Source organism: Silene latifolia, chromosome 10, assembly GCF_048544455.1.
Source record: "Silene latifolia isolate original U9 population chromosome 10, ASM4854445v1, whole genome shotgun sequence".
NCBI classification, from domain to species: domain Eukaryota; kingdom Viridiplantae; phylum Streptophyta; class Magnoliopsida; order Caryophyllales; family Caryophyllaceae; genus Silene; species Silene latifolia.
Genome location: NC_133535.1, coordinates 83,832,593 through 83,859,557, shown reverse-complemented (window position 1 = coordinate 83,859,557; position 26,965 = coordinate 83,832,593). Strand labels below are relative to the sequence as shown.

General features: G+C 39.6%; 1 non-coding gene across 1 annotated transcript; it reads right to left on the bottom strand.

Annotated features, from left to right (window-relative positions):
- Positions 1 to 4,468: 4,468 nt before the first annotated feature.
- Positions 4,469 to 4,575, bottom strand: LOC141609727 (small nucleolar RNA R71). Its single transcript, XR_012527643.1, has one exon. It is a non-coding gene; the product is annotated as a small nucleolar RNA R71 (small nucleolar RNA).
- Between the last annotated feature and the right edge of the window lie 22,390 nt (positions 4,576 to 26,965).

Genomic DNA, 26,965 nt, shown 5'->3' with positions numbered 1-26,965 from the left:
ATAAAATGTATTGAATTCTAATGACAGTAAACAAACAAATAGACACAATACTATTTCATTAATATTAGTAAAATATTTACAAAAGCCATTTAAGGCTTTCAAAATGATAAAGCCTACTAAGGCTTATACTGAAAAAAAAAAAAACACAAGATAATACAAAATAACAATAAAATAGAAAACTAACTTACTATATTTCTAAACCAATCTAACAGTCTGAGTCATAATAACCCTCATCACCAGACTGCTCCTCGATTTCATATTCTTCTCTTCGGTTTCTAAATTGTCGTGCTTATTGTTTATGATGTCTAATTATTTCTGCACGACTAGACAGAGTCGTGCAAAGGCAGAATCTTTCAAGGAGCCGCTGATCCTTTGTGACAGTGATTATACCATTTTCTTTGTTCCCGAACCACCCCTCGATAATAATCCCTTTCCTTTACCTCTGGCTCCATTCCTATAAGGAACCACTTTGACCAGCCCTTGCACACCATTGCCATGTTTTTCTTTTCCTCCCTCCCAAGTCGCTCAAACAAAATTCGGAGCAAAGGCTGAGTAGTAAGGAAATAATGTAAAGGACTCTTTGGGAGATGGTACATCCATCTCCACAGAATGTCATCTCCATCAAACCAGTTTGAAGAAAAGCGGCTTACTTTCCAATCCCTATAATGGTTCATGAAATTTTGTTTGTGAGCATCATTCTTGTAGGCAACTATCGTGCATTTTGAGTAGTCCATTGTTTTTTTTTTAAGAAAATTAAATACTTTTCTGAAGAGATTAAAAGTTTTGGTTATTGGAAAAGGTTTTAGAAATGAAGGTAAGATGGAAAAGTAATTGTGTACTCCTTGGTTTATATAGTGGATTAATTCAGTATAAGAGATTAAATTTGGTGAACAGTTGTGTCTTTTCAACTGCCACAAACATAATCATGGTAATTAATAAATTGGGAGAAGTTATTTATGTTAGTTAAATCTCTCGCATAAAACAGTATATTCACACTATAAATATACGTAATGGACATTTGAATTAAACTGAAAGCACATTTATTTTCCAAATAATGTTCCATGTTCTTTTTTAAATAATTTAATGTACGTTTAAATATAATATCATGTACATTTCCAAACAGTGCTTAATGATATTTTAGTTGCACCTAATTATCAGAAAATGCAAATTATGAATATACTATAGATAGTGGACAATTTATTTGATGGAACATGTTTTTTTATAATTAATATAATGTACATTTAGAATTAATATTCAAATTAATGTGAATAGTTGTGTCTTTTCACCACTTAAGCAAGTTACAAACCGTCATTTGACATATTGAACAGTTGCAAGACCACTTGCAAAAGGTAATAATTACTTGCACATCCTTATCATATATAATGCACATTTCACTAAGACTGATTGGACATTTCCTTATGAAACGTGTACAACACAACACAGTACATTATTTTTACATGCAAAATTACTTTTTAGTTACTTCAAATTGCACACTTTTCCTTTCTCATTATTTTTAGTACATTTTTTCTCACCACAAAGTACATTTGCATTTATCATCCTTCTAAAACCAAACAAACAAACTATAAACCCTAATTTAACACTTTTCATTATAAAATTAATGTTTTTGTGGTTCTGTACATTACATCTAGTTAACTAAATTTAATCAAATCCGAAATTAAGTTGAATTTAATCAAATTTAACTTTAACATCATCATAAAATCAATTCAACAACGATTCAGAAAGGAATTAAATAATATTGAATGAACATACCTCAATATTGACTGTAGAAAACAATAATTCCAGATGAATGACCAAATCAATTCCGATTTTTCTTACAAAGTTTTGATCTTGAAATAACTGAATAGCCGATGAATGCAAAAGTTTGAACAAATTGACTCTGATTTGCGCTTCGAACACAACAATTGATGATGAATAAACGATTTTAGATCACTAAATTCGATATCGAAAGACAAAAATTTACAAATTAAGGAAGGATTAATGATGAAATCGATTGATTTTGTTTCGTGTGGTTTGATTTTGTTACGTAGGCTTGATATTGCTGACATGTACACTCTTATTTTTTGTTTTCCGTGAAATTTTAAGAGATGCGCGCGTCTAATCTCAGCCGTGAGTCTTATTTGATGGACGGTTGAGAGCTGTTCTCACGGTTCTCACGATAAGCCCCGTTCTCACCGGAACTCTACCCTTATTATTATTATTATTATTATTATTATTATTATTATTATTATTATTATTATTATTATTATTATTATTATTATTATTATTATTATTATTATTATTATTATTATTATTACTATTATTACTATTATTATTATTATTATTATTAGTATTAGTAGTAGTAGTAGTAGTATTATAATTAGACGTAGTATTATAATTAGACTATATAAGACACTACACCTTAGATTATTTGAGACACCTTAGTTTACCTTAGTTTATTCTACTCTCACACAATTAGATTAGTCTCTCTATTATTGTAACAAGAACCCTAATATTTCTCTCTTTAATTTCTCCTGAACAAAAATTGTAATCTTTCTTCATCATTAATTTAATCCCTCTTTAGTTTATTCAAGTTCCACAATTCTCATTAGTTTACATTTAGATTAATGGGTTACAATTTGAAGGGAAAAGAGATTCATCCTCCTTATTTCACTCAAAGTTTTCTCCTTTAATTAAGATTTGTATAATCCTTCTCTTAATTTCACTTCCTTTCATTTGTTTACATGCTTATTGTTTGTTTAATCACTTGTATTTATATTTTTTTTTGATGACGAGGGGGTTGAATCCCCCCCGGGCCCATGCATTCCCGCACCACCACATGGACCATGTAAGCCACCCCATTTGGGGGCTGCATTGGCCAAGTGATCATCGCCTCAACTGGTAGTCGAACCCGGGACCTCTCAACTCCTGCATTTCTGCAAGCTTCAAGGTTTAACCCGGCTACCACGGGACTAACACCACTTGACTTTGTCTTTATATTATGCTTCCTCTTGTTATTTACTTGTTGAATTGTTCATCTTTTGCTTCAATTTTCATTAGCATGTGTGAGTAGTGCTCTACTAGGGTGAAGGGGGGCCTATTGTGGACTCTTGGGGCTAATTATTGGCTTGAATTAGTGGAAACCATTGAGTAGTTGGTTTAGAGTAGTTGCACACCAAGTGTTTGTGGAATTGCTAGAATGAGGATTCTGGCCTTTCTCTATTGGTTGACTTATTAAGGCGAGAGCCTTGAGTTGTGGATATGCACAATTACTCGGTCTTAGTTAATCTAAATGAGGGCTTGACTTCCCTTGGCCTAGGGATCGACTCACATCGAGAGGTGGAGCCTTCCCCTACTCTACTTCTCGGTGACCATTGATTTAGGCTCACTAGTTGACCCTTGTCTACAGTAGCAAACCCAACACCCTAGTTTCTTAGTTTCTTGAGTTAATTCGTCTCATTTATTTGCTTGCTAGTTAACTCTCTTATCTTAATTCGTAGTTTAGCATTAGTTTAATGAATCATTTAATACTTGCTAGAACTAAATTAGAAACTCGATAATTAATCTAAGAGCCAAGCACCGTCTCTGTGGATCGACCTCCTTACCCTACTACATTCATTAGTTTGGTATTGATATTACAAATATTGTTTGTATACTGAGGAGCACGACAAACTCGGTATCAAAATGGCGCCGTTGCCGGGGACGGTGATATTGGATTAGATAAATTGTTTGTTTCTAGGCTTAGTTTACTTTGCTTGCTTGTTTTTACACCCTTGTCCTAGTGCATTAATTGCATTAGGGCCATTTGATCTCTTTTTGAGTGTCTTTATAGGTGTAATACCGGCTCTCTTGTCCATCTTGATCGAGAGATTGAGAAGTCTTTCCGGGTAAGAAGATGGTTAGCACTATCGGCTCTAAGGAGATCTCCACCTTCACGAAACCAACTACAAACACATCCATCTCCACCACCAATTCTCAACCAAACCATTCACCTAACCATTCACCAAACTACCCTCCAAATCACTCACCCACCCATTCACAACATTCAAATTCTCCTAGCCCACCAAATACACCAAGAACCAATTTCATTGACAAAGAAATGGTAGACCAACCAATGGGTTATTACCATAGACCGGATCCCAATCGGTCTAGCTCGGCAATTGATTATGGAGTTCTTGCTCCTAATACCTTTGAACTCCGCTATCATACAATCTCCTTTATTCAAAAAGACACTTTTCCTTGCTTGACGAGTAAAGATGCTCATGAACATCTTGTCTTATTCAAAGAAAAAGCGGGTATGATCAAATATGAGGGCATCACGGAAGAGCAAATTCTTCTTATGCTCTTTCCTCTTTCATTGAAGGATAATGCTAGAAAATGGTTGAATTCACATGAACCAGGTACCTTCACTACTTGGGAAAGCTTGTCAAAGGCTTTTATCAACAAATTTTACCCTCCTTAAAAAACCGCTAGAATAAGACATGAAATCCAAACCTTCAAGTAAATGCATCATGAACCTTTAAGTGAAGCATGGGAAAGATTTAGAGACCTCCTTACCTCTTGCCCACATCATGGAATCCACAAATTTTCTTTCGATCCCTTGAGCAAAGGTCTAGGGATTTGATTGTGGCGGCTTCCGGTGGAAATTTTGACAAGATGAAAAATGCCCAAATCACGGAGTTGATCCAAAATATTTCCGACATGGAAATTAGCTATGGAGGTAGAGAAGGTGACTATGGAAGAGAAAATGAGTCCAAGGGGGAAGGACCTTCAAAGTTAGAATTCGAAAACAAAGCTGATGCGTGCATTTCTTATAGTCTTTTTAAGCCTTATTTGCACGCATTTCTATGTGCTTTACGTAGTATTATGCTATAAATGTCCCCCGAATCGTATACTTTGGTTTGCTTTGTCTTATTCGCAGGAAAGTACCAAAGAAGGCGGAATTGAGCCTTTTTACTGTCCCTTTAGCCTGCATTCAAGAGATGGAAGAGCTGGAGCGAGAATACTATCGCCTCGGGAAGCGTGAAGTCGTCTTGGAAGCAATTCAACGTCCAAATGTGCTGGTGCAGTGGTAGTTAATCGATCGAGAGCTTTTGCTTACCATGTCACTCGATCGAAACCTTTTAGATGATGAACAGTCCTCGATCAAACACCTTGCTGTGTTCGATCGAGAGGTGCAAATATGGTGTTCCTCGATCGAGTAGTGTGGTACTCGATTGAGAAGTTTTTGGTTGAATATTACTCGATCGAGTTGTTTCAATGTACTCGATCGAGTACTTTTTCATATGACGCAAGATTTTAATATCTTTTTATCGTATCTTAGGTTAAATAAATATCTCTGCTATAAATAGGAGAGACCGAATTAGGTTTAAGGATATCTTTCATACGACCTTTTTCACAATAAAATTTTATCTTAGTTTTTAATCTGGTTCAAGGTTGCCTTTCATTTTCCGGATCTCAACTTTTGTAATTTTCTTTCTCTCTTTTATTCAAGTATTATTTCTCTTTTGCACGCTTTTATGTTATTTCTCTTTAATCATCTCTTTACCATGCTTAGTGTAGATTTATTAATCATTGTTTTTTTATTTATCGTCATGCGTAGCTAATTCCCTTAGTGCTAGGATTAGGGGAGCCATGATAGTGAAGCAATGACGCGATAATTAGATTAGGAGGTCTTTCTTGTGAGAATTGTTTCATAGCAATATAACTGTAATTATTAGGTTAAATGCATGCAACTGAAGTAATTAAACTGGTTAAATTCAGATCTAGATCAGAAGATTGGAATGAACAGACCTATTATGAACAATAGACTACTCTAATGAGAGCGAAAGCTAAGTTAGTAGTATTTTAAGGCGGATCGGAAGGACCTTTCCACTACCCTTCTCACATCAGACCGACTGATCTACCTTTAGTTGATTTGTGTAAAATCATGGTGAACCGACGTCTTGACATCTTTCTCTCTTTTTTCTCTCAATCCTTTTCACTCTTACTACTTTAATTGTTGTTTCTTTATTTGCTTTAATCTTAGTTCATTAGTTAGTTTCCAATCAAAACCCCAACTTGTGACACTGACAGACTTAGATTAACAAGTAGATAGCAACATAGCCCCCCCTGTGAATTCGACTGCGACTTCCCTGGCTGCATTAGTTAGAGACCTTTCGGGTTTATTTTTGATAGGGTTGCGACAGCTGTGTCAAATTTTGGCGCCGTTGCCGGGGAGGCGACGCTTTTTACTTATTTTATTTAGTCTGTCTTTAGCCTCAAAGAATTTATTCCTTGATGAAGTTTTTATCTTTTTCCTTTAGTGTCGTTTTGATAGGTCCTACAGGTCCTACCTAGACAGGATTTTAGGAGAAATATCATCAAAGGGAAGGCTTGAGCACCTTTGATTTTTCTGCCAAGATGTCTGACATCCCCATGCTAGCACAGTTGGAAGCTCTTAATGCCAGATTTGACAAGATAGAGAGTAGACAGTCTTGGGGGAGTCCACCTATGTTCCATTCTATGGTGCAATAGGTGGTATTTTGTGAGAAATGTGGTGCTACGGGGCACGCTGTTGTTACTTGTTTAGCGGAGTATGACCAAGTCTATGCCTATCAGCAATATAGACAAGGTCACTATGGTTATGGTTATCAAAGTGGGGGTTACGCAAACTTTACCCCCCCTCCGCCGCAGAGTTATTATGTGCCACCACATCCGATTCAGCATCAAGGATTTCAAAAGCCTTCATTTTATTTTCCGCCGCAACAAGTTCCTCCCTCTACTATCAACAAGGAAGAGATTGCTTAATTGAAATCTTTAGTGAAGATACTTGCACTTCAAGTGCAAGAATACGATAAATCTAGAGAGGCTCATTTCAAGCTATTTGAATCTCAAATAGCTCAAATAGCTGTCGAGTTGGATTTTAGGCACTCAGAGACGGTATATGCTATCTGTACCGAAAGCGGTCTTTCCTATCAAGGACCTGAGTTGCCAATTGACGATGATGATATGTATGTCTCGGAATTTGAAGATTTAGCTGAAAATGAAGCATCATACAAAGACTTATGCACTGTACAACAACAAAAATTCGATCGAAGAACCTACAACATTCGATCGAATGACTTATATGAGGAAGTGTTTGATCGAACAGCTTACAACACTCGATCGAACAGTTTGTACGAGGAAGACCTCGATCGAACACCCTACATTGTTCGATCGAGCACTGTTGAGGAAGAAGACCTCGATCAAACAGTCGACATTGTTCAATCGAGTGGTTTGGTGAAGAAACCCTTCGATCGAGCACTATTCATTCTCGATCGAATTATTGGGCTATGAACAGTGTTAACTCGTCATTTACGCCTATCCCGGATGACGATAAGAAGGTAATTAAAGACCAATCCTATTCAATTGGAGGTAATGCTATTCCTTTTATTGATCCCGATGGGGTTCATTCTAAACCTTCCGTTAAATCATGTACTGCTGTTGATTTGACACCTCCGCCCCAGTTTGGGAGCAAGTTGGAGGAATATTGCCTTGTTTCTTCTTATACAAGTCTTGACATGTTAGAAGACCCGAGAGGAGGATTTGAAGATTCCATCCCACATAAGAAGAAGGCGTGGGATAAAGCCAAAAAAGGTGGTGGCATGGTGGATGTTGTAAAGAGTCGATGTTCTTCTGATGCTGTGTTGTGGCGACCAAAAGTAAAAATCATGGATGCGGAAGGGACTGCATTTAGTTAGAAGCCTTGTTGTGGGCCATTGATTTCCGTGGGTGGGTGAAGAAAAGAAGGTCGAGCTGGGACCTATCTGAAACTAGCGCTGACCGGGAGGTAACCCGGAGTTTAAAACTTTTCAGTTGGATTTGAAACATTTCAGTTTTTGTTGTGTGTTTAATAATTTGTTTTTACGATTATAGACTGTGGAATAATTTAGACTTGGTTTTGGTAGTTTTGGTGGTCTTTTTGTGAGTATTTGCAGGTACCTCACGAGAATCCCTCGATCGAGTACTTTTTTGTTCTCGATCGAGCACTTCTGCAGTTCATTTCACTCGATCGAGTACTTTTGTACCTCGATCGAGTACCTTCGAGGTTCCCGTCTACTCGATCGAATGCCACATGTTTCGATCGATTACTGTTGCTGTGACTTGAGTCTTGTGACGTTGCTATTAGCAACCTCCCTTGTTGCTAGTTGGTTTGGGGAGGTCCCTACTTCGCGTGTTCGTGTAAGTTTTCCGAAGCTTCACTCATTTCCTTCCCTTATTTTTGGGTACAATGAGGGCATTGCATGGTTTGGTTTGGGGAGGGTATATGCATCCATATCTATGTCTGAATATTGTTTTTATTACATTTCAGTTAGCACGTTTATTTTCGCATGCATTGTTTGTATTAAAATAAAAAATGTGAATAATTAAAAAAATAAAACAAAAATATTTCACGTTTACTTTTGCATATAGGTTGAGTCGGAACGGTGTATTTCAATGATCAAATTGCACTATATGTAGTCTTTTTGCTTAAGCCTTGTATAAACTAATATTCTTTTAGCATCTTATTGCATAATCTACGAGTTAATATGAAAATAGACTTGACCTGAGATTTTGGCAACCTACTTATAATTTCTAAGGATTTAGAGCCGTATAAATTGGTGTCATCCATGACCAGTTTTGATACGTGCATTTTATATAGTCCTTTTGAGCCTTTTATGCACGTATTTCTATGCCGTTCTCGTAGTTTTATATTACGAAATTCCCCGAATAGTCTACTTTGGTTCCTTTGGCCTTAATTGCAGGAATGGACCCGAAAGTAGCGGAATCATGCCTTTTGTTGCCCTTTAGCTTGAATTTATGGAGATGGGAGAATAGGGGCGGAATTACTACTGCCTCGGGAAGCGTGAAGTGGTCTTGGAAGCTAAGTCAACAAGCAAATGAGCTGGTTCAGTGGTGATTGACTCGATCGAGGACTTTTGCTAGCCTAACTGTTGGATCGAGTATTTATGAAAGCGGAGAAGACCTCGATCGAGACCCTGCTGTTCTCGATCGAGAGATGCCATTTTGGAGGTCCTCGATCGAGTACATTAACTGTTCGATCGATAAGTTTTGATGGAATAGTGTTCAATCGAGGAGTCTGGAAGTACTCGATCGAGCACTTTGCTATTTTACGCGAGATTTTATCGCGAGAACTTATTTATTTCATTAAGTGCGTGTTTAATAAATATCTTTCATTTATAAAGGAAAGACGTCATTTAGGTTTAGGTTATCTTTTAATCTCTTAATCTCAAACTTTACTCCTTAAGCATTCAGTTAGCAGATACTTTTTCTTCCCTTGCGACGTTACTTGTTCTTTGTTTTTCCGGATCTTAAACCTTTGTAATCTTTCTTTAATCTCTCTATTTAATTTAATTCTCCTTTGCATACTCTTAATTACTCGTCTTAATTTCTGTTTTAATTAGTGTTGTTATTAGTTTATGTTATTTCTCCTTAATTATTCATATATTATGTCCTCTTATTATTTCATCAACTGTTGTTATTTTCATTATGAATATGCGTAGCTAAATCCCTTAGTACTAGGATTAGGGGAGCCATGATAGTAAAGCAATAATGTTATAATTAGATTAGACGGTTTTGATTGTGAAAATTGATTCATAGCAATTTAATTGTAATCGTTTAGTTGAGTGCACGCTTCTAAACTAATTAACCCGGTTAAATTCAGACCTAGATCGGAAGATTGGAATGAATAGACCTGTTATGACCAATAGACTACACTAATGAGGGCGGAAGCTAAGTTAGTAATATTTTAGGGCGGATAGCGGACCGGAAGGACCTTTCCTTTACCCTTCTCACATCAGACCGACAGACATTACCTTTAGCAGAATTGTGTGATATCATGGTGAACCGACATCCTAGCATTCTTCTCTCTATTTGATTACACCTTTATTTTATTTTACTATTTTTATCGTTCTCTCTCTCTTTGCTTTACATTTCGTTCAGTAGTTTAGTTAAAACAATTCAAACACTCCTAATTTGTTACCGTGACGGACTAGAATAACAAGTAGATATAATAGCCTCCCTGTGGAGTACGATACCCGACTTACCTCTGCTATATTAGTTAGAGCCGGTTGGTTTATTTTGATAGGGTTGCGACAGCCGTGTCAAATTTTGGCGCCGTTGCTGGGGAGGCAATTAGCCTATTTACTCATTTTATTTTAGTTGGTCTTAAGTCTCAAGGGATTTCTAATTCCTTGAGACAATTCTTATTTTCTTTCTCTTAGTTTTGTTTATGCCCAGGTCCTATAGGTCAGAGTTAGTATCAACTGATCCTGAACCAGAGAGGACTTTTCGCCGTAGACAAAACTTTTTGAGGGAGATTCGTCGAGAGGACGTCTTGAGTACTCTTGAACCCGTTCTTGAAAACTTTACTTTTGCAGAAGATCCGTCTTTAGAGGAAGACGCTTCTATTTCTGCAACTTTTACTGAGTCTGTGAAAATGCCTAATATTTCGAGTCATTCTGAGCCGACAGCTGCTTCCATTCCTAAGGGTTTTAATCTATCGATACCTCATTTCTGCACCTCCCGCCAAACACCCAGTGATAATTGGATCGCACGTTTGATACGCGGAATGATTTTATGACATTTCGTAAGTTCATCAACAAGTGATAGCTCAAACACTTGAGTCAACCTCATGGTCGTTATATACGCGCCGATACGGTCGTTTTAACAGTAATTAGAGTTCATTTGGAGACCGGGTCAAAAACCGCTTCATTTTCTAAAAACCGTTTAAATGCCGAGTCGGAATGTTTCGGAGTGTTCTAGAATTCTATGGATATTTATTCCTAATTAAATCTAATATTTTTAAGGAAATATCTTCCGCGTATTGTGTTTCACGGAATAAGGAAGTGTATAACTATCGAAATTCCATAAAAAACGCGGAAGTCTTTCTTGCTGAGGAAACCTTTGGAGAAATGATGCAGCCAGTGCTGCGCCTCTTCCAAGGGTCGCAGTGGCTGCTGCGCCTCTTCCTCAACCCTCTTTTCATGCTTTCCGGAATATTTCTGTGATTTGTTTCCGTATCCGTGCCATTCCTAAACTTCTTCGTATGTTTAGTATAAATAGAGACCTTCGGTCTCCATATTTGGCACGCAAGTGTCCGCCCTTCTCTTCTCTCTTTGCATTCTAGACCACGCTTTTGCTTTCGACGCCTACGTGCTTGATCAATCGACCACGTAAGCTCAGATCATTTTGAGTCCCAGTCATGTTGCATAGACCGACCAATTTGACCGACTCCACCTTAATCCATTTAATCAATCTTTTAAATCCTTTAACAAGGGCACTTTCCATGCATATTCGAGTCAAGCAATCACTAAACGATAACTTTAGTCAATCTCGTTTCGTCAAATATGTAAGTCTGAGGGTGTAAATCCTACTTAATTTTATTGCACTTTTATTTTGTATCATTAATGTAAGGTCTATATCAAAAGTACGCCTAAAACCGTCTTAAAAAACCATCTTTTAAAACCCTATTTACAAAACAGCGGAGGTCTGACGTTGAGAAGAAACGCAGCAGTAGCTGCGCCTCTTCGAAGAATTGCAGCATATGCTGCACCTCTTCCTGAGGCTGCCGCTGCTTCTGCTCTTCTTCTTCTTCTTCCTCGATCTTCTGCAATTCTCTATTTTTTCTTGTTTCTTTCGTTTCTTTTGTCCGTTTCAGTATATAATCATGTTTTACTAATACTCTTCAAATCATAACGTTTAATTCGACTTGAATCCCTTATAAATCAATATTTGCGGGTTTTCGTCATCTTATTCAAACCCGGATTTTAGAGGCTCGATTCGTTAATATCAAGTCTCTGGAATTCGTCTTTTGTATATAATTTTCTTTATTTGATTTTAATTTTCTTTATTAAATTTCGTTTTCAACTTCGAAGTTTGTTCCTTTATTAAATCCGACACGAGTTCGTTATAATCATGTAAATCGTTGTAAATTCTCACCTTTAATTCATTTTATGATGGTTCCAGATGCATGTAATCTGTTAAATTACTTCCATTTGAGTCTAATATCAATAATTGACCTTAAATATACCGACGAACGATAACAATCCGCGGTTCTGACTTCACAGCCAGAGTCCAACTCAGGAACAGACGCAGGAAGTGCTGCGCCTCTTCCAGAGGACGCAGCAGCTGCCGCGCCTGTTCTGGGTTGGCTTCTGTCCCTGAACTCCTTCTCGTTTGACGTAGCTTCTAATTACGTATTTAATTAACTATTAATCGTATTACCACTGCTAATCTGTCGTACTTTCATACTTTTATTTTCTTCTTCACAAATCTTGTTTTAAGCGTGCTTTTGCCATAGATCAAGTATCCCTTGTAATTATTGTAATTTTAATTATTATAATTTATTTATTTATTTATCGCTCTTGTATGATTTATTTGCTTGGTTTTCATATGTAATTAACCTAACTTCCAACTTTGACCTAATTGTTTGCTAAATTACGTGTTAACGGACATAGTCTAATTTCACATGCTAGGATTAATCTGTGTTTGTTGCATTGCATGCATTACATCGATGACATATCAAATATGAACGATTTTTCTAATCATTAGTAGAGGCCGCCATCGAGGCGGGCGGGATTAGGTGTTCGATTAAAAAGCTTCCTAATACGTACCCTCACCCCTTACTCCAGTTATCTCTGGACATCCGTGTCCATTGGTATCTCGATAGTCATTCAAGACATAGAATGCTATGGGTAACGGATTTCTTAGTGTTCATATCACTACTTTGTGTCTTGACATGACACGAGGTATTCGAACGGTTTCCAATTTTTCCACAATAAATTGGTGGCGACTCCACAAATGCAGGCTTATTCAACCTTTCACCGATTTCAATGGCTCACAAATCGGTAATGGCTCATGACGTGCTTTGGCAACCCAAGGCTATGTGGTAGAAGTGCCGCCGCCTCGAGACTAACGCGCGGGTGGCCCATGTCCACAGTTTGGCGATTCCGCTGGGGATGATACACTTACGTGTTACCCATGGTGAAACTTGAAGAAGGTTAGGGAATAGTTTATACGAGATAGTTTTCGATTTTCATTACTCGACCTTCTTAGGTCGTTTAATTCGGCCTTCCTAGGCTTAACCCAACCCATTTGACCAATCGTCCCGTCTGGACGGTCCAAATTCTTATCTGGGCCTAAGGATGGATATCGATTGACGTCAACCATACTGTGATACATACTCATGTTTGTATCAAGGGCTTTCACTACTTGAGGGAATGGACTAGGAACGACCTTGTTCTTGTTTGGCACGGACCTCTCCACAGACCAGGATTTGATTGCTTGGTATGACAACCCACCTTTTAAACGAAAACCCTTTAAATGCACCCAGCATACCGTTATAATGCCCATACGTATGTTTGTACCATATACGTGATCACCATTTTGTAAACACAACGATGACGAAATTTTGTAAAAAAAAAACCCTTTTTTAAAAAAAAATATAAATATTTTCGAAAATGGCCTAAAATAGCGCAAAATAAGCCGAAACTCTATACAAATGTCAAGTCAAAATTTGGGCCTCAAAACCCATTTCAAACCTCACTTCGAGCCAGCACTCCTACAACTACACTATAGTTCTCTAGGACAAACATTTCAATATTTGTCATTTTCAAATCCTATTTGACACAGTGGCACACGCCCACTTCACGAGTCTAGTCTCTTTTGAGTAAGTGTGCGAAATGGTCGATCGTGTTTTGATTCGTCGTCGATCTCTTATCCTCAGTTCCAAAATGGTGGGAACTAGTCATGAAAGCGTTAATGGTCAACCTCAACTGTCCGTAAAGGGTAATGATCAAATCCTAGCTGCGCTCATTCGTCTCCAAACAAGCCAAGACCAAGCATATGCTCGCCTTAACATCATCGAAGGCCGAATTGTCGTTGTAGAAGCTAGACTTCCTCCCACATAGGATGCCATTCCCGACTTGGTCATACATGATAATATTCCACCCTTTGTTGGGCAACCAGAAGTCAATCTTCCACCAGGTCCTACTGAAGCTGAAAAGCGACTCCAATATTTAGAAGAGCAACTAACGTACCTCAAGGGAGATGACATCTACAGGGAAAACAATCGCAAGTATGAAGCAGTAAACGCTCAACTACCAACTAACTTCAACATGACCGACATCCCAAATTTAAGGGGCATGAAAACGCGTTGAACCATATTCGTGCTTTCAAAGATTATATGTCTATCAAAGGCATCAAGCCAGAGATGTTCCTAAGGATCTTTCCTTCGTCTCTCGATACTATTCCTAAGCAATGGTTCTACTCATTGGAACACAAGAAAATTGCTACTTGAGATGATGCTGCAATTGAGTTCACCAAACAGTATGCGGACAATGCTGAAATTCAAGTCAATATGCGCACTCTAGAGGTTCTTACCCAAAATGAGAAAGAAGGATTCACCGACTTCCTAAGTAGGTGGAGAAAGACTAGCACACAACTCGTCGAATGCCCAGACGAGGCTACTCTTGTTGAAAAGTTCATGGATAACTTAAGGCCAATCTATGCGAACCACATAAGATACCAAAACATAAAGTCTTTTAAAGACTTAACTGTATTAGGCACAAGAATTGAAGACGACATTCGTAAAGGACTCTTATCCAAAATGGTAGGTCGCGAGTATCAAGGCGCAACGAGTCGTTCTTATGGCTCTTCTAGCAAGACCGACGAGGTCAACCTTGTCGAATCATCTACTAAGAAGAATGGCCCACATAGGAAGTTCACCAACGTTGGTGACTCATACTCCAACGATCTAAAAGGACTGATGAAACAGGGTAAGCTCCAACCTATATGACCTACACCTGACCCTGAGAGGAAGTCTAAGTTCTGGGATGAAAACGCCTACTGCGAGTACCATAGAGGCAAAGGGCATGATACAGAGAAATATTTCAAATTAAAATATGCCATTCAGGATATGATTGAGGATGGGCGCCTGCCTATACCTCCTGCAAGTAAGCCTAACAATACCCAGAATCCTCTTGGAATTTTGATAATCACCAACGAGGAATCCATCTTGGATTGTTTATAACTCATTTCTTCAGTTGAAGACGAGGTCAATGCACTAGAAATGAGGAGAGTTATTCCACCATCTCCCCTACTATCGCTTATTTTGTCGTATGGGCGAAGAATGTAAGTAGGCAAGTTTCAGAGCTAGAAGCTGGGTGGCATCCCTACGCAATCCAAGTGCTATACCTAGGGAAGACATGCCGGTGATTCCAATCTTATCTCAAGAATCCACAATACAAGAAGTGATTGCAGTGACCGACGATTTGGTCGAGCAAATAATCAGCGTAGAAGCTTAAATCATAAGTTTAAAAGAGCTCAGTATCGTCAATGGAGTTTGGGAGGATGACGATGAATATGTTTACCTCACAGAACATCCTCTAGTCAAGGCTGATGAAGATCGGGATGTGGACCACCTTACTCGCTTAGAACGTCCATATCAAAATGTCACTCAAACGAGTGGTCCAGTTACTACTAACACCAATGTCATCACACCTAAAGATGGCGAAGATACTTCTCCTAACCATTTATTGAAGCAATTTATTAGTGTTCTTGTCACTACTTTGTGTCTTGACATGACATGAGGTATTCGAACGGTTTCCAATTTTTCCACAATAAATTGGTGGCGACTCCACAAATGCAGGCTTATTCAACCTTTCACCGGTTTCAATGCCTCACAAATCGGTAACTGATGTAGTGTGTCGTTGTCCGCCATCAAACACATTTATACCCAACTACTAGCATAGCAAGCAAGTCGGGGTCGATCCACGGGACGGAGGTATTCAAATTGTTCAATCTAATCGTAGTTGCACTTAGGGTGTCACAGTTGGTTTGGTTTGGAGTTGGTTCTAAACTAATGCAAGCAATAAAGTAAAACAAGCAATAAAGCAAATAAAGATGTAAACAAATAATAAAGGATACTAGGATGTCATGGGATCATAAGGGAATCATGGTAAGATAGCATAAATGAGTTATATAGATGCAAGCAATTTATTATTGTTGGAATTAAGTTAGTTCATGTCATACAATTCATAAGAAGATTTGGGTCCTGGAGCCGAGTCATGTGTGACTTTACAACGCCTACAAGTCGAGTTAGTTCTTCCTATTAAACTACATGCATGGTAAACCAAATCCTAGGGAAACTTACGCCTCGGAGCCGTGTCGGTTAAGACTTTACAACACTAACAAGTCGACTTGGGTTTTCCCTATTCAACTCTATGCATGGTCTAATAAGGCTTGAGTTGGTTTATATCTTACAAGTCTCATTGAAAAGATAAGAGATGGGTAAAAAATGTAAGGTTTCATAGTCTAGCATTTTATCAAACATAACATGTGCATAAGTTGAAGAACAATAAGCAAGCATTCATATAAACTCATTAAGCATAAATTTATCCCGTGATTAACTCCCCTAATCCCCCACTAATCCTAGTTAAGTAACTACTCACTTATTATCATGGAAAACATGTCATCAATGGTCTCAATCATCACAATAAGTATAAACATGATAAAAGAGTGAGGAAATAAACAATAAAAAGTAAAGATTAAAGAGATTATACCAAAATTAAGATGGACAAATGGAAATGAAGGAATAATGGAAGAAAAATTGATTGATTGATGAAGAGTTGTCAATTCTCCAATAATAACCCAATAATCTTCAATTACCCAATAATAAAGCATGAACAATAATTAAGGAAAGATTAATGTGTAATTTGTGGAATGATTGAGATTAATATATTCTAATCTACTCCTAATCTAATCTAAGAATACTTGATTTAATCTAAGAGAACTTGGTAATTAGCTAGGTAATACAATGTAGTATATATAGTGGTACATCATTATGTTAAGCAAGGGTAGATTAGTAAATAACAATGCTTAAGTGTTGAATAGAGCTTTGCAAGTCCCAAGGGAAATGCGTGGATCATGTAGCAACTCCCAAGGAGATATGCGCGTCTTGGCTTGGAGCACGGTTAATCCTGTAAGGGAATCTGCTTGGATTTTCTGAGGAACGCTCGGATCCTTAGCTGAGACGCGCGGCTTGGTCACGGGACGCTCAGATCCTATGCTGAGTTGCTCCTTCAGAGCTTGGGATGCACGGATCCTGGGACAGGGTTCCTTCTCCTTGCTTATATGCCTATGATCCTTATATATACTCTTTATTCTTCATCCTTGGTCATCATCCTTGCCTCCTCTTCATACTAGTCCATCCAAGATCGTCAATAAGCTTCCGAGTATGCGCGAGAGAGACGGGAATTCCATCTCATTACCTCCTTTCCTATAAGACATATAAAATGCACTAGGAAAGCAAAATAGAAAGGATTTGACGGATAAAATGGCCATGAAATGCTATATTAGTATGAAAAATAGGTTCAATTAGGGGACTAAATGTGCGTAATTTAGTGTCGAATCAGTAACTGAAGTAAAACGTCAAGGACTCGGGTTTTGATTGAAAATGACTCGATTTGGACAGTGTTTTGGACTGTTTGATTATAATAAAAATGACTAAAAATTAGGAAGAAACTTTGAGACTCGATTTTGTACAATCTGCTGGACTGTTCGAAACCACGAATTAACACGAGGGAATGGAGGATTGCAAGTGTGATTAGAATCGAGTGACTTGGGATATGACTTAATCTAAGCACTAAGCCACTAGATTAAGCCTAAGAGGGATCCAAGCACTAAGCAATGGAGTCACTCAACTCTAAGCACTAAGCATTAGAGGGTCTTCTAGCACTAAACAAAGAAGATTAGTAGAAAGCAAAGCTTCTAACTTGTGTTTATCATTCATCAAATCTGAAAAATGCATGAGGAAAGCCTTGTTTTTATAGGCCAAGCCAAGCAATCCTCACCATCCATCTTACCTAGCATGTAACGGTCTAAAAAGACCCTAGAAGACCGGTATAAAAGGTGGCCCTCAAGCCTTACATAAAGTTCTTACACAAGTTGAAAATCTAAAAGAAAACAAGAAAAGTAAACTAATGAGGACAATGATTATTTGGACTCCTTGGAAGCTTCAAATGGTCCGGCGATGCTTATGCAAGAGTAGTAGAGCAACAAAAGAAGCCTTGTGGATGTCTTGGTTAAATTAGGAAGGTTGAAAGGGACTTGAAAGTGACTCTTGTACTTGCCATTGTAAACCGTGTAACCATAGGGCCACCGATTTTGTTCCTTACCTTTCTCTATGATTATCACCTTCCCAAGACATAAGCTCCTAAACAAAAGTACTCCCAACTCATTATAGAAGATTTATTGGCCATAAATTGCCCCATGTTCTTAGAGGAATTTCGAATTGGACCCTATTCCGGCCAAAGGACCAAAACCGGGTACAAACATACCTAATGTGACTCGTTTTGCTTCAAACTCCTCCTCTTGAAAAGGACTTGTCCTCAAGTCCTCGACATCGCCATCACTAAACTCTTCATAGTAATGACCTAAATTTCTAACATGGAATGTGGCATGAGTCCCCAATAAATCGACCTTGTACTTGTCATACCCAACTTGACCAATGACCATGAACGGACCTTCTTCTCTTGGCATGAGCTTATCCTCTTTTTTAAGGACTCATAACTTGCATAAACGGACCCAAACTTGATCCTCAATTCTGAATTTCGTCCCTTGCTTGGAGTTCATGGACCCTTGCGTGCTTTGAATTGAACATGACGAAGGAACCTTTGTTCAACCCGTCCCTTGGCACCATCTCTTTGCTTGCTCGGTTGGGCACTTGCCTTGAATGTCATGATCATATCGCCTATGCCATTGATCTCGTGCTCATCTTCAATTGAACTCGGACTAGAGTGGATGGAATAGTCACAATGCATACCATCATGGACACCCACGGTTTGGACATTGTCAAAGACCCTCTCTTGAACTCGTTTCTTGACTCTATTTCCTTGATCGCCTGAGTAGGCACTTGACTTATCCTTGCATTCATTACCAATTGGACTAGTGGTAGAGGAGACGGGATAGTGAGCTTGTACCTTATCAATGGTACTCTCGGCTCCAATCTTGACAAAGAGCTCCTCTTGAACTTGTTCATTGGTATTATCCCACTTGAATGCCTCTTGTGCACTTGAACACTCCCCTAGTTTGTCCTTGAACTTGTGGACACCATAGTTGAACCAAGGAGTTTTAGGGACCTCGGCCTTCATTCTTAGATTTGCATTTGGAGGAACATCTTCATGGACCTCGACCCTTGTTTGAACCGTATTAGTGTACGGTTCATCTTGTTCCATGGACATATGCTTGGCATTAGATGGATCATCTTTAAAGAACTTGCTCAAATTTTGAGCCTTGCTAGGGAATGTTTCTTCTTGCTCCTTGGACACACCCTCGGCAAGGTGAATATGAACACCTTTCTCATCACTCTTTTCTTGGACCATTTCGGCCTCCTTGATTAGCATCACTTCTTTGTAAGGTTCAAGCATGGAGGATGGTGGAAGAGGTGCTAGAGTGATTTTCCTCTTGTCAAATTCAAAGGAGTATGTGTTATCCTTTCCATGATGCACCACACTCTTATCAAACTCCCAAGGCCTACCAAGTAGAAGATGGCAAGCATCCATAGGTAGAACATCACAAAGAACCTTATCAACATAATTCTTGCCAATGGAGAAGGACACCAAGCATTGTTTGTCAACCTTCAATTCGGCCCCCTTGTCAAGCCACCTCAATTTGTAAGGACAAGGATGGTTTTGGGTGGTCAAGGAAAGCTTCTCAACAAGGACACTAGAGGCCACATTAGTACAACTACCTCCATCAATGATTAGGTTGCAAACTTTCCCCCCAATGGTACACCTAGGCCTAAAAAGTTGTTGTCTTTGATCCATTTCCAATGGTTGAGCACTCAACGCTCTCCAAGTGACTAGACTCATCCCGGAATCCGGCAATACTAGCTCCTCATCCTTAGTCTCCTCGGTTTCCTCATCTTCATCATACACAATAATTTCATCCTCTCCCCAATGAACCACTTCAAAGCTACTAAGGGCTCTCTTGGTTGGACATTTTTGGCAAAGTGTCCATAACCTTGGCATTGGTAACATTTTTTGAGAGGTAAGGTATTTTTTTGTGAGGTTTCAATGCCTTTTCCCTTGTCAAGTGTGGGTGTCACGGTTTGGGTGTTGGTTTCTTTGGATTTGGTCTCGGCATGGGTGGTCTTAGGGGTTGTTTTGGTCGGCAATTTTGAGTTGAAGGCTTTCCCCTTGCCCAATTTTTCCACCCTTAAAGCCAAGTTCACGACTTCATCAAAGGACCATAACGGTTTCATTCGGACTCTATTAGCAATTTTTTCATCCAATCCTTCCACAAACCTAGCAATTTTTTGCTCGGGTTTCTCATTGATATCACATTGCAAAGTGAGTTGCTCAAAATCCCTAATGTAAGACTCAAGTGGTTGTTGATCTTGTTTTAATTGAGTAAGCTTAATGAACATATCTTGAGTATACTCTTTGGGAATAAACTTGTCACTAAGCTTCTTTTTCAATTTTTACCAAGACTTTATGGGTTCTTTACCATCCCTCTTCCTTTGATTTTTCATGTTTTCATACCAAAGAGATGTATAGCCCTTAAACTTTAAAATGACAACCTTGAAGGACTTAGCACCCAAGTATGATTTAAATTAAAAGACTCTTTCAATTGATCTAAACCAATCTAGTAATTCATCGTGATTTAAACTACCATGAAAGTCCGGAATATCTACCTTTAGGTCCTTAGGATGCTCCTCATGCTCGGCTTCAATGAAAGAACCCTCTTCATCCGAGTGCAAGTCCTCCACTCCATGGTTGGCCTCTTGGTTTCTTGCTCCAAGCCCACGACCACGTCCTCTACCACGGTGGGGTGGCGGTCTTCCCCGGTTCCTTGGTGGTGTTGGAATGTTAACCATGATAGCAATGAAGGAGTCTATCATTAGCTCGCATTTCTCGAAGAGTTGTGTTACTTGAGTCTCAATTCCAAGTAGTCTTTCTTCACTCATGGTTGTTTTTGTGTTTTTGGATGTGGTTAAGGTTTTATATTGAACTCACAAGAAGGTTTCTTCCCAAGATTAACACAACAATGGAATTGTGTTAAACTTTTGCCCTGATAACCAATTTGAAGTAAAACGTCAAGGACTCTGATTTTGATTGAAAATGACTCGATTTGGACATTGTTTTGATTGTTTGATTATAATAAAAATGACTAAAAATTAGGCAGAAACTTTGGGACTCGATTTTAAACACTCTGCTGGACTGTTCAAAACCACGAATTAACACGAGGGAATGGAGGATTGCAAGTGTGATTAGAATTGAGTGACTTGGGATATAACTTAATCTAAGCACTAAGCCACTAGATTAAGCCTAAGAGGGATCCAAGCACTAAGAAATGGAGTCACTCAACTTTAAGCACTAAGCAATAGAGGGTCTTCTAGCACTAAGCAAAGAAGATTAGTAGAAAGCAAAGCTTCTAACGTGTGTGTATCATTCATCAAATCTGAAAATGCATGAGGAAAGCCTTGTTTTTATAGGCCAAGCCAAGCAATCCTCGCCATCCATCTTACCTAGCATCTAACGGTCCAAAAAGACCCTAGAAGACCGGTACAAAAGGTGGCCCTCAAGCCTTATACAAAGTTCTTACACAAGTTGAAAATCTAAAAGAAAACAAGAAAAGTAAACTAATGAGGACAATGATTATTTGGACTCCTTGGAAGCTTCAAATGGTCCGGCCATGCTTATGCAAGACTAGTAGAGAAACAAAAGAAGCCTTGTGGATGTCTTAGTTAAATTAGGAAGGTTGAAAGGGACTTGAAAGTGACTCTTGTACTTGCCATTGCAAACCGTGTAACCATAGGGCCACCGGTTTTGTTCCTTACCTTTCTCTATGATTATCACCTTCCCAAGACATAAGCTCCTAGACAAAAGTACTTCCAAATCATCATAGAAGATTTTTTGGCCATAAATTGCCCCATGTTCTTAGAGGAATTTCGAATTGGACCCTATTCCGGCCAAAGGACCAAAACCGGGTACAAACATGCCTAATGTGACTCGTTTTGCTTCAGTAACGACCCATGACGTGCTTTGGCAACCCAAGGCTCCATGGGAGAAGTGCCGCCTCCTCAAGACCAACGCGCGGGTGTACGCGGTGCGGGTGGCCCATGTCCACATAATATTGTAACGAAATATGGGAATACCTTTGATATTTGGCCATCTTACATTAATCTGGTTGTGAGAAACCTATACAGGGGAGTATCCGGTGAGGATCCGAGGAAGCACATGGAGGTGTTCATGGATTATTATTCTACCATTACCGCTACTAAGGAAGTGACTCAAGAGAAAATAAAGGAAGTCTTATTTCCTTTCTCTCTTACTAATGCAGCCCGAGAGTGGCTGACTGATTTGGATAGGACTGCAGCTGGGATTACCGATTGGGAAACCTTGGCCCTTGCTTTTTGTAAGAGATACTACCCTCAACAGAGAACTAATGCATTGAGAGGGCAGATCACAAGCTTTAAAGAGAGCCCGACCGAAAATTTATACAAAGCATGGTGTCGATTCAAGAAGTTGGTTCGGTCCATTCCACATCACGGGTTCGGCCAGTGGTTTTTGTGCAACCAGTTCTACAATGGGTTGTATGATGACCACCCTGCCATTTTAGATGCTGCAGCTAAATGGAAGGTTTCAGAAGAACATTGATGATGATAAGGGTTGGGGTATTATAGAAGAGATGGCTACCCATTGTGTTGAATATGGGAATCTAAGAAGTGGTACACGAACGGTTTCTAGTGATAGTAGTGAACTTGTAGCTCAACTGGAAGCCATGAATGCAAGATTTGATAAGCTTGAGTTGCAGGCCGTAAGGGATCAACCGACGGTTCACTTGTTGACTAGACAAGAGACCGTATTATGTGAGAAATGTGGTGGTAATGATGGTCATACTGCCGTGGATTGCTTAGCTGAAAAGGAGCAAGTCTATGCCATTCAACACTGTAGGAAATGAGGCTTCTATTACAACAATAAAGCTGGAGTTCATCCCAGTTTGAGGTGGATTACTCAAAATGTTTTGAATCCTACACCTCCACCGTAGCAGCAACAAGCTTATTTACCGCCTCATAATGCTCAACAACAAGGCTTTCAAAAGCCTCCTTCTTTCCCACCACCGCCACATCAAGGTGCTCTTCTAGTGGCATAAGTGAAATGGCTGAGTTGAAGTTAATGCTGCAATCACTGACGATTCAATTGCAGAAAAGTAACCAAGCAAAAGATGCTTCTATTAAGTTACTTGAATCCCAGATGGCTCAACTGGCTACTAATCAAGCTTCAAGACAGCCGGGTCATTTACCGTCCCAACTTGACAAGAAACATCATGAGACGATAAATCTGATTAGCTTAAGGAGTGGTCTTTCCTATGAGGGACCCAGAATATCAGGAAAGAATGCTGAACTTTCAGACTCGGAAGTTGAAGTTGTTGTACATGAACAGTCGTCTTTTGACGAAAACGCGCTGACTTCACGAGATGTCCTTGATCGATTGATTTCTGGTGGTCGATCGAGGGATTATGCTGAAAAGGTTCTCAATCGAGAAGATAGAGGTACTTGATCGAGCACTGAGGAAAAGAGAGGTCTCGATCGAGTGAATGAAAGTGCTCGATCGAGCACTATTGCTGAAAAAGATTCTCGATCGAGTGGTTCTTTTACTCGATCGAGTAATTCCAATGATGAAAGTGAGAATTCTTTGGCGAAGAAAAATAAATGCCTAGCTATTCCCATTACGGTCCCATTTCCGAAAAGATTACAGAGCAAGAAGATTGAGCAACAATTCGGTAAGTTTGCCAAAATTTTGAAACGTCTTCACGTTACTGTACCATTTGCTGAGTTGTTAACCCAGGTACCCTCCTATATAAAATTTATGAAAGATATTTTAGCGTGTAGGAGCCATATTAATGACGATGAGACGATGGCTTTAATTGAAGCGAGCTCTGCCCTAATTCAAATTAAGACCCCACCTAAGTTGTCTAACCCGGGTAGTTTCTCTATACCATGTCATGTTGGGACCCATTTAATTGATAATGCTTTGTGCGATTTGGGAGCTAGCGTGAGTGTCTTACCGTTGTCTCTCGCCAAGAGGCTTGGTTTGACCAAATTTTATTGTACTAATATGACCGTACAGATGGCTGACCGTACTTTATCATGGCCTTTAGGTGTCTCGATCGAGTTATCCTGTTCTCGATCGAGCAAAATTGAAGAGGAAAAGTTCTCGATCGAACAACCAAGAGTTCTCGATCGAGTAGAATTCAATGCATAGGGGAAAGCTTTCGATCGATCACTTTCAAAGCTCTCAATCGCGCAAATGATGATAAAAGTTCTCGATCGAGTGGTTTCAAAAATCACTCGATCGAGCACATTGAGCTGATATGAGCACGAGCGAGTATCTCTTTCCCCTCTTCTATTTCATTTTTTCATCTTATTTTTCCCTCAATTCTCTCGACATCCCTTCATCCCCTACCTTAATTCTTCAATTTCTTCCCTTATTTACCAAATAATTTACCCAAATACTTTCCTTATCATCAATTAAATCATTCCTCCTTACTTGCTTCATCAAATTTCACAATTTTGGAGCTATTTAAAGAATTAGGGTTTCGAAAAATCGAAATTTATTGCGATTAATTTGAGTTTTCTTGATTTCAATTGATCTTTTGCTGGGTAATCATCTTAGGTAAGTTCCATTCCCCTTTTCTTTGATGTTTAATTGTCTTTTTCGCTTTAATCTCGAAATTAGGGTTTCGAAAAATCGATTTGGGGAAAATCCGATTGTGTTACTTGTATGATTGATTTGGAACTTGCTTTTTATTAGGATGGATAGTAGAATGTCGGTTTCCGCCTCTACTTTAGCTACTACTCCGTCTGTTTCGTAGATGGTGGTCCGTGCTACTACCAGTGTCACCACCACCGCAGCTACTACTGCTGCCGTTACTGTTCTTACGCCGGTGTCGACCCCTGCTGTGTCGACACCCGCACCTGCTATTACTACCACTGTGGCTGTCACTGTTACTACTATAGTTGCTACTGCTTCCGATTCTCGTTCGGGGAAGGATACAGGATTTTGCGCTGCTGTTTTACGGGCTGCTGCCCGACGCGTGATCGACACTTCTACGGAGACTCTACCTGAGTTTCCGCAGGTACGTTTCATTTCCCCGTCCCACAGAACTCGTTTTTTTAAATTTAATGGAATGTGACATGACATCGACCCGTTTCTTGTGTCGACCATCTTTAGAAAAATTCCTAATCTTAGAGCCCGTTGTTGAGCTGCTCAACGGGACGGGAATGTCGGGTTTGGCCACCTTGAAAGAGCTCACATATCGACAATTGACCTTAGAATTTTTCAGCTCTTTCACCTTTTCTTCTGCGGCCTATGTGACTGACCCCGGGAGCAAGTGCATTACCTTTAGACTATTCAACACAACCTTCACCTGGACTTTAGCTGAGTTTGGGGGCGGTTGGGTTTAGTTAGTGACAGTCTTCTTGAGCCTCCAAGGAAGCTCCTGGATCTGCTTTGGCCTACACTTGCACAAACTTCCTCCAGTCAGCGACATGTTGCTCACGTCCACTTACCCCCAGCCCGTTACTTTCTCCGTCTGCTAGGAGAGATGATTTTTGGTCGTCACTAGCCCAACAATGTTAACAATACCGAGCTATCAATTTTAGCGGGTTACCTGAACATTGACAGCGGTAACCCCTTTGTTTTTAACATTTCCCACTTGACTGCTCAACATTTTAACACTGTCGGGCAAAAAGTGACGGGCACGATAGCTTGTGGTGGGTTAGTGACTCGCATTGCCCGCGACCTTTTCCCCGATTTTCCCCGTGGTCTTAAATATTTCGATAAGGATAATGTCATTGATATTCTTGTCATTATTTCTAAGCACTGGCTGGCAGCTGACCATCAGACGTGGAAGATTGGCACTTTTACGTCTGTGACTTTACCTTCACCTAGCCTACCCCTTGCTTTACCTTTGACTACTGTGTCGGGTAGGTTACCACCACCTCCACCTTCTTACCTCCTTGACCTTACCGCTTTTAGGAAGCGGAAGAGGACTTCCCCTACTGGTAGGGAAGTCGTAGAGGGGTCTACACCTACATAGGCTGCGCACGCGTCCCCGTCCACGCCCACGCCTATCCCTACCCCAACACCTACACCCTTTGCTTCTCAGTCGGCCTTACCGGTTAATTTTGTTGCTCCTCCTACTTTTGAGGCGCTTGAGGTCATGGACCAAGGGCGTTGTGATGCGCTTCTTTTAGATATGTGCTAGAGAGTGGCTCGTATGGAGCGGGATCAGGCACTTGCCTTATTCCCTCTTTACGAGTACCACATGATGAGAGGACGTCCTATCCCAGCTGACTTGCCACACCCTTCCCTCTACCGGTTCCCGATAGAGGGGTACCCACAGCCTGAGAGCGAGGAGGACTCGACACAGAGAGAGGAGAGGCTCCGAGCTGAGCTAGACGCGAGAGGTCGTCAGAGGAGGAGAGGAGAGGAGGAGGAGGACCCTACCTACGAGGTAGTTGACAAGGAGGCTGACGAGTAGCTACTGGACTACTCACTTCCCGAGTTTGCTGACTGGTTTGGGGAAGTTCGTATATATTGTAAGTATTCTCGCTTTTATTTCTTTTTCATCTCCTTTAGTTTATTGCATTTTTTAGCATTTTGAGTTGTATTTTCCCTTTCCCATATTATTCTGCTGGTGTCTGCTGGAGGACAACGAGGGCGTTGTCCGTTTTGGTTTGGGGAGGGTATTGCATACTTGAGTCTACATTTGCATTTGTTTTGCATTCACGTTTACTGCACTTCCATTTGCATTGTCTCTTATTAAAAAAAAAAAAATTTCAAAAAAATCAAAAAAAAAATATCACGTTTATTTTTGCATTTAGGTTGAGTCGGAACGGTGGATTTCAATGATGAAATTGCAGTACTTTTGGTCCTTC